This window comes from Cibotium barometz, chromosome 48, assembly GCF_041138505.1.
Source record: "Cibotium barometz isolate CiBa-2024 chromosome 48, ASM4113850v1, whole genome shotgun sequence".
NCBI classification, from domain to species: domain Eukaryota; kingdom Viridiplantae; phylum Streptophyta; class Polypodiopsida; order Cyatheales; family Cibotiaceae; genus Cibotium; species Cibotium barometz.
The window spans coordinates 40608629-40616720 of NC_141093.1; the positions used below are offsets into that span (position 1 = coordinate 40608629).

An 8092-nucleotide genomic window follows, 5' to 3' on the forward strand; every position below is an offset into this window, starting at 1 on the left:
ATTTGCTTTATTAGAATGATGCAAATTGTGTAAATAAAATCTGGTTCTTGATCTGCACTCTTCACCTTGGCTGAGTGTTTCCCTTGGCTATCTTGGTCCTTGGAATTCAGCAAGCCCTATGTGAATTATGAGATACATGGACTGTTTTCTAACTTAGCTATTTATAGCACTTCTAAACGCTAGTCGACTGGCTTTACAGGGGTCGTCTTGCCTGCAAAAACCCCACGACCAAGTCCTTGCAATAAATGCCAATTTATTAGCGCTTTTCACACTAGAGGCCGGCTAGCCCATCTGCGCATGCTCCTGGCTGCTGTCTAGGCTTGCGCAGGCTGCTGGGCAACCGCCTGGCTGCGCAAGGCCTCTAGGCCTGTCGGCTGCTTGGCCAAGCCCCTTGGGGTAGCTGACAACCTACCCAACCCATCTATGGCTGGTGGGCAAGGCCATGGCCTTCTTGGGTGGCCTAAAGCCTACCCAATGCCCACTCAAGGGATGCACACCCCCCTTCTTGGGTAGCCCTCCATCTAGTTCTGGCCTTTCCCCCCCCCGAGGCAGGTGCCTTGGGAGTGGAAGGCTCGGAAGTCGGGGGCTTTCCGCCATTGTACTTCATTTCCGCACTCTACGAGAGTGCATCCTCGAAGGGGGCCAATCGAGAGTGCATCCTCGAAGCTTCTTTCTTGTCCTTGTCCTACATTTGCGTGTCAAGGCCATAAAGAAGCTTCTCTTTCTTGTCCTTGTCAGCTATGCCCACTTGCAAACATAAGTTCAAAATTTTATTGGCAAATTGCAAGACTAGTTGCGTATTTTGACGTGCCTCCCTGAACTCATCTTCGAGTCACTCAAGGTGATAGAGTGGTAGAAACCGCCACTTAAGATTGAAGAAAAACTCGTCCCAGACATAAGCTGCCATACCTAATATAGTGTGGGTGTTACGACCCTGTGTTTTTCCCTCCGGACAACAAGCAAGTGGGCACGGGCACAAGATGGACAGTGTGAACAGGCACCAGTTTGGATATGAAAAGGAAACTCATATGTGTGGGCAGCCCAAGTGTGAAAGGCGACAAAAGGGATTTTTTGAGTTTATAAGGTTTTAAATCCTTAGATGACTTAAAATATTATTATTATTTTTGGGCATGCGTTTTTGCTATTGTTTCTTGCGTTTAGTTTTTGGAGAAAAGAAGGTGGTGACGCCTCTTTATAAAGCGAAGGGTGGCGGAGCTGAAGGAGAGGTGGTCATCGTCGGGCAGGTCGCCGTGTGGAGTCGGCGCTGCTGCACGTACGTGTGGTACAGCCGGGCGCTGCTGCGCACATGGGCTGCAGCCAGCAAAGGGGCATCAGATGGGCTGCGTATGGCCGTGGGCGCCAGGTGGGCTGCAGCCAGCAAAAGGGCGCCATACGGGCTGTGTACGGGCTGCAAGCAACCAGCGACCAGGCAGGCAGCAGCGAATTAGGCCAGGAGCTGGCGGTCGTGGAGCACGCCACATGCAAGTGGCAGCAAGGCGGGCGGCTATCTGCAGCATGGAGCAGGCCGCATCGCTGAGGCATCTCCGCAGCCAGACCGGACAGGCTTAGACCAGCATGATGGAAGCAGGTCTATGGATAAGCTCACTGGATACCCTTCGTCCCCTTGCATACAGCACCTATTTGTTACAGGGCAGCAGGCCGCCTTTGAGGACACTACGCCTTCTGAGCCTTGACTGAAGGCACCCAGACCAGCCGAGAGTCCTTTTTCTTTCTCTCTCTCATCGTGGATTGCAGGCTTTGTTATACGAGATTGGGATACAGAGGATCAAGCTAAGATGCACAAGATGATGTTCTTGGAAGAGGTGTTTTTGCTCTTCATCTTGGACTTATGTGTATTCGGGGATTGCTTGACACGTCCTCTATCTTTCTCTCTCTAGGTTTTGGCAACCGTGCTTGGATGGTATATCTGTCATGGAAACAGGACATTGGTTTTTGAGAGGAAACAGGACTTTGGTATCGAGGAAATAGGCCTATGGTTTATGGGATACAGGTCTTTGGTTTATTGGATACACGTCTTTGGTTTCATGTGGAAAGCATGTCTTTGGATTCATGTGAACAGGTTCTAGTTTTCTGGAGGTTACATGCAAGCTGTGACTATAGGGAAGGACATATGGTTTGGTTCAGCCCTACTGCTGTTTGGGAAAGGGTTTGAGAGATCCATGGTAGCGATGGAGAAGACCTTTTCAAGTAGGGAGGTATTGGGTCCCGAATACCCTCTGTAGGGCCCCACCACAAATGATGTACTTGCTTTATTAGAATGATGCAAATTCTCCAAATAAAATCTAGTTCTTCCCCTACACTCTTCACCTTGGCTGAGAGTTCCCCTTGGCTGTCCTAGCCCTTGGAATTCATCACGCCCTTTGTGAATTATGAGATACTTGGACTATTTTCAAACTTGGCTATTTATAGCACTTCTAAATGCTAGTTGGCTGGCTTTACAGGGATACTTCTAAATGCTAGTTGGCTGGCTTTACAGGGATCGGCTTGCCTGTAGAAAACCCCACGACCAAGTCCTTGCAATAAATGCTTATTTATTAGCGCTTTTCACACTAGAGGCCGGCTGGCCCATCTGCGCATGATCCTGGCTACTGTCCAGGCCTGCGCAGACTGCTGGGCAGCCCCTATGCCTAGCCGCCTAGCTGGGCAATGCCTCTAAGCCTATCGACTGCTTGGCCAAGCTCCTTGGGCTGGCCGATAGCCTGCCCAGCCCATCTATGCCTGGTGGGTAAGGCCATGGGCCTTCTTGGCCCTTTTTGGGTGGCCTAAAGCCTACCCAATGCCCACTCAAGGGATGCAACACCCCCCTTCCTGGGTAGCCCTAAGGGCTAAACCCATCCTACATGCAGCCTACATGTTTTCCTACACTTGCTTGGTGTCCGGTTGCAAACCCAATACTCAGAACATTTGACATCATTCCAGATGGAGACTCACAGTACGAACTGGCATTGCTTCATGTGCAAGACAATGCACACCTAACCTTGGACGCTTAGAGTGGAACCCTAGCTAACTCGTCCCAGACTGGCCTCACATGGGACCAGTTTCCACTCCAGGTCCTGCACCTTCTGTTCAAATATGTCCACGTGGCATCCAAGTGCATGATGCATGTGACACATGCTCAATAGTATCATATACCTAGATGAATCCAAGAACATGCCCAAATTCACCTTTTAGGAACGTGCATGTTATATACTCATGGTAGTCAACCCGAACTCTGTATCAAGATATGCTCCCAAACACGCACTTCACACACACAGCATATATTCACACAAAGGCCTTCGTATTGAGTTTCTGTCAAACCTCCGGAGATGCAGGGCAGACTCGGCCATAATGAAGCCAAGCACTAAGGGAAGTAGCAAATAGAAAGAATTAGTATAACAAATAAGTAGTTGATAGGGCAAATGCACCGCTAAAGATAGAAAGAATTAGCACAATATCAACTGGCCGCAACTCGGACGAAAACTTCACAATGTGAAATCTGCATGTCCGCTAATACGACTAAATTATATACCTAGATGAATCCAGGAACATGCCCACTCGACCATAGAGATGTACCTCTCCCAATAAAATGGTCGCCCGGAGCCGTATGCACAAAGCATAAACCCAAAAACCTGATCCCACCCTCTTCGTCTACAGATTGGACTGGTCACTAAGGATGATCAGAAAAACACAAGTCTGTCAAATCTCCGGATGAGTTGCTTTAGAAGCATTGTGACAATCATGAGAGATCTCTCCCCTAATCTCAGCACGATCCGGCACACAGACTCTTATCATCCCAGCATGACAACCGATTCCGAATAAAAGTATTGACTACCTTCCACTCTAACAGGGGAAATGATCCCTAAGTCCTTGTCTAACAAATCAATGGAGCTCCCCGCCTAGACCTACTACCAATACCAAATGAAATGCCCATCAACGCAACATAGCCCTCTCAAGGAATCATATAAGTCAGCACAAAACTGGATAAAAGATTCACCCATCCCATCCTAGCAACCCCATCCAAATTACCCTTTCGATTTTCCTGTCAAGTCTTGCGTAACTCTATCTACCGTAGGGTAACGACCCTCCATAACAATAGGACATAGCAAGGTTTGAAAATATAGACACACCTAGAAACTCTACATGCTACAAATCCTAGCATCCCATACCGATAGGATACACACCATATAAAATTTCTTTGAGACTTTTGAAGCCAAGTCCGAGTCATCAATGTCACAAATCCCTAATTTCCCGGGCTTAAGATTAAACCCTATGCATGTACATAGCCATGGCTAGGTCACCATTTGACATGTGTGCATGGTATGCCAGGTGTTCTGTTGACATGTATTGTGGATGGATCCTGGGAAGCCCATTGACATGGTAGGACATATTTCCAAGCGTCATTACTAGATGGGGCTTCTATTCTTGATGAGCTCAAATTGAAAGCATTGGTGCTTGTGAATTTGATTTTAATTTATATGTCTGGTTTTGAATGCCTGAGCAATGTGTAACTATTTGGCCATCCTAGCCCTCTTTTCACATGATGAAACCCATGCCCGGACACCAGACACGTGGAAGAAGACATGTGAGCACGGATCATATAGTTTGCTCGAAAAAAAGCTTCAGCTTTGGTCAAAAAGCAAGAAAAAGTAGAAACTCAAACTGGGTTGACCACGAGCCAAGGGCACCACTAGCGAGAGAAGACTGAGCCAGACAAAAAAGCTAAAAGCTGCTTTTTCAAAAAGCAACTCCAAGGCCGTGAAGTTTGAAAAGCAAAGCATAAAAGAACTTGGAAAAGCTAGTCAAAAGTTGAGCAATATTTTATCATTAAATGAATAAAGAGGAAAGCATAGTGAAAAAGTAAAAGCAAAGCATGGTAGCTTTTGGCAAAAAGCAGGACTCTCCCCTTGGGTATAAAACTTAGCATGAACCCCTCCCTTTTTGGGATCATCGTGGGGGCTCATCACCAAAGTCGTGCCCATAATTATTGAAAGTGTGTGGAGCAAATCATCATCATCATCAACTTCATCATCGTTGGGACCTGAGATTTCATCGCCACCTTACTGACTTCGATCTACAGGCGCTGCTCCTTCCCTGGTTATTGCCTCCCGTGCGCTACCTTTTCAGCATCACTTGTCGGATGGCCACCTCCTATACTGATGTGCACTATTGTCTTGCTTTTCACTTGTAGCCAGCGTTGTTCACAGCCAACACCTAGATCAATACCTAGTCGCCATTTGTGTAGGCATATGCTCACTTGTAGTAGTGCTACGTGTGAACACGGCTTAACCAAGGGTACTTTTTCCCATGTGGTTTTTCCCCTTGGATATCAAGTGTGAAAGGACACTCTATCCATTTAACTTTTGTACTTGGAAATTATATGGATGTGACTCACATGCAAGCGTTGACTTGCATTTGTGATCAACCACACTTTGTGTCTTGCTCTCTCTCTCTCTCTCTCTCTCTCTTTGTGTGAGTTTCATGTTTCTGCAGCTAACCCTAATCTTCAAAAAACCCTTATTCTATGTGTGAGCATGTGAGTCCCAACAATTGGTATATATATATATATTATATCTAATACACACACACACACGTGTGTGTGTGTGTGTGTGTGTGTGTGTGTGTGTGTGTGTGTGTGCACAGAGAGATAGATATATATATATATACAGCCTAGAACAGCAAGAAACCAACAGCAAGAAGCAAGTGGCAAACATTGTTCATCCTCAAACAAAGTGTTCTAGAGGACTTGGGATGTAAATGGATGTTTTACTCTTCAACCTCAGCCCTTATTGGCAAGCTTGTACATAGAGCTTGTTCTTTCCGAGTAATAAAAATCAACAGTAGTTTAAATGTCTACATGTAAATTTTCTAAGTTTTCTATTGCTCAATTTCTTCATTATTCACTTCGAGTTTAGACAGATTGACCTTGCAACTTCCTTCATCAAACAATATGGAAAATCAACCTTAGAAGCTTGGAAAATTGTATTTTCTTGCATCTTCATTGGTAAATCGAAAAATTCCCTATGCAAGTGTTTTATGTTGCCTAGATGAATCCAAGAACATGCCCAAATTTACCTTTTAGGAACGTGCATGTTATATACTCATGGTAGTCAACACACAAGACTATATAACTATCAACTTCATTATGCATAGTATGGACTAGATACTACGACATCCCCACTAACGTCATCAATGCCCAATAGTGGGTGTAGAACTCTGTATCAAGATATGCTCTCACACACGCACTCCACACACACACACACACACACACACACACAAGAGCATATATTCACACAAAGCCCTTCGTACTGAGTTTTTGTCAAACCTCTAGAGATGCACGGCAGACTCAGCCGTAATGAAGCCTAGCACTAAGGGAAGTAGCAAATAGAAAGAATTAGTTCAGCAAATAAGTAGTTGATAGAGCAAATGCACCGCTAAAGATAGAAAGGATAAGCACAATATCAACTGAGATAGGGCAAATGCACCGCTAAAAATAGAAAGGATAAGCCATTTTTTAGTCTAGAGATTTGGTATTTAAACTCCACATCACACAATGGAACATTTGCAAGACCTTGTTAATAATTGAAAATGTGGCAGAACGCACGTTTTATCTGAGTATTATCAAATTTATTGCTAAGAACTACTATGTTTAACATTCAACTCTGATAAGATGTGCATTCATCTTAATACTATGCCAAGCGAAAGGCAGAGAGCATGGTTCCAAACATATCTGGACCTCACTGCTATGGAAACTACATAAAACTATGGCACTTACCAGCAGCGAATGAAGACCTTGGGTCATCTTCATGGCTTTTCTGATGCTGCTAAATTGTTCAGGCGCTGAAGAGACAAAAACACTGCTTGACCTCCAAGCCGGCCATCTCCATGGGCTACAAGGGAAAGGTACAATTGCTGCGTCAAGGCCATGCCAGGAAATGAACCTCCCATGGCCTGAGCCTCCTTAAGAGCTGTGCCAAGGTCCTTTACCATGTTCTCTGCAAACCCTCCAGGTGTAAAGTCTCTGTTCACAAGCTTGGAACCAAAGATGTCCATAACCTTAGATCCAGCAGCGCCACCCGAAACTGCTTTCAGAAACAGGGCCGGGTCAAGGCCGGCCTTCTCAGCATAGATCAGACCCTCTGACAAGCCGGTGAAATTTGCAGCCACAGTGATCTGGTTTGCGAGCTTGCAGGTTTGTCCGGACCCTGCTGGCCCCATGTATGTGACTTTACCCATGCAATTGAAGAGAGGTTCTAGTTTTCGTACAGTCTCAGCACGGCCACCCGCCATGAAAGCTAGGGTTCCGTCGTGGGCACCGACCTCACCACCGGACACAGGGGCATCCAGACACTCGATACCTTTAGAGAGGGCGACTTCGAAAAGCTCCCGGGCCAAGGAGGGCTCGCTGCTGGTTGTATCCACCAAGAAGGAACCTGGGCGGAGGCCGGCAAAAACGCCTGCGGGGCCCAGCACGACCTGCCGAACATCGCGAGCGCTGGTGAGCATGGTAAAGACGACATCACTGCGCTGAGCGAGGGCCAGCGGGGAGTCGGCATAGACGGCGCCCAGATCGCACACGGGCTGAGCTTTGCTGCGCGTGCGGTTGTAGACAGTGACCGGGTAGCCCGCCCGCTGCAGGTGCAGGCACATTGGCAGGCCCATCAGGCCCGTACCTATCCACCCCACCCGTAACTTGCAAGCTGCCGCTGCCATATCCTCTGTCGCAACTGCTGCTGCGTAGACGTTGGGCACTGCTTCCATGGCCTGCTACACTGCGATTTTATTAACAACCAACTTTAGATTGAAAGTGAAGGATTACAGTCGCATGCGTTCGGAAGCTTAGCCTATTTTTTCGTGGGTACCGATTCACTCTAATGCATTATTATTATTTTTTTTCGTGGGTGCTTTTGGACGAAAAAAAAACGTTCGCTAAGGTTTGAAACATTAGTGCTTAGGTCTTTCGTTCTCAAAGGTTACACTTTAATTAATAGCAATTATTAAATTCTAACCGTCAAGATGAAAGAAATGAGGATAAAGGAGTTTTACAAAACACTTTTTTTTTGGAAACAATAAAGTATATATATTATCTATTGAA

At 46.2% G+C, this 8092-nt stretch overlaps 1 pseudogene across 1 annotated transcript in view; it reads right to left on the reverse strand.

Moving 5' to 3' along the window:
• Nucleotides 1–7834, reverse strand: part of LOC147611182 (putative 3-hydroxyisobutyrate dehydrogenase-like 1, mitochondrial pseudogene) — a 30698-nt pseudogene extending 22864 nt beyond the window's left edge. The window contains exon 1 of the transcript XR_015263973.1: nt 6773–7834. The product of XR_015263973.1 is annotated as a putative 3-hydroxyisobutyrate dehydrogenase-like 1, mitochondrial pseudogene (transcript). The remainder of the gene's footprint in view (nt 1–6772) is intronic.
• Nucleotides 7835–8092: the final 258 nt, after the last annotated feature.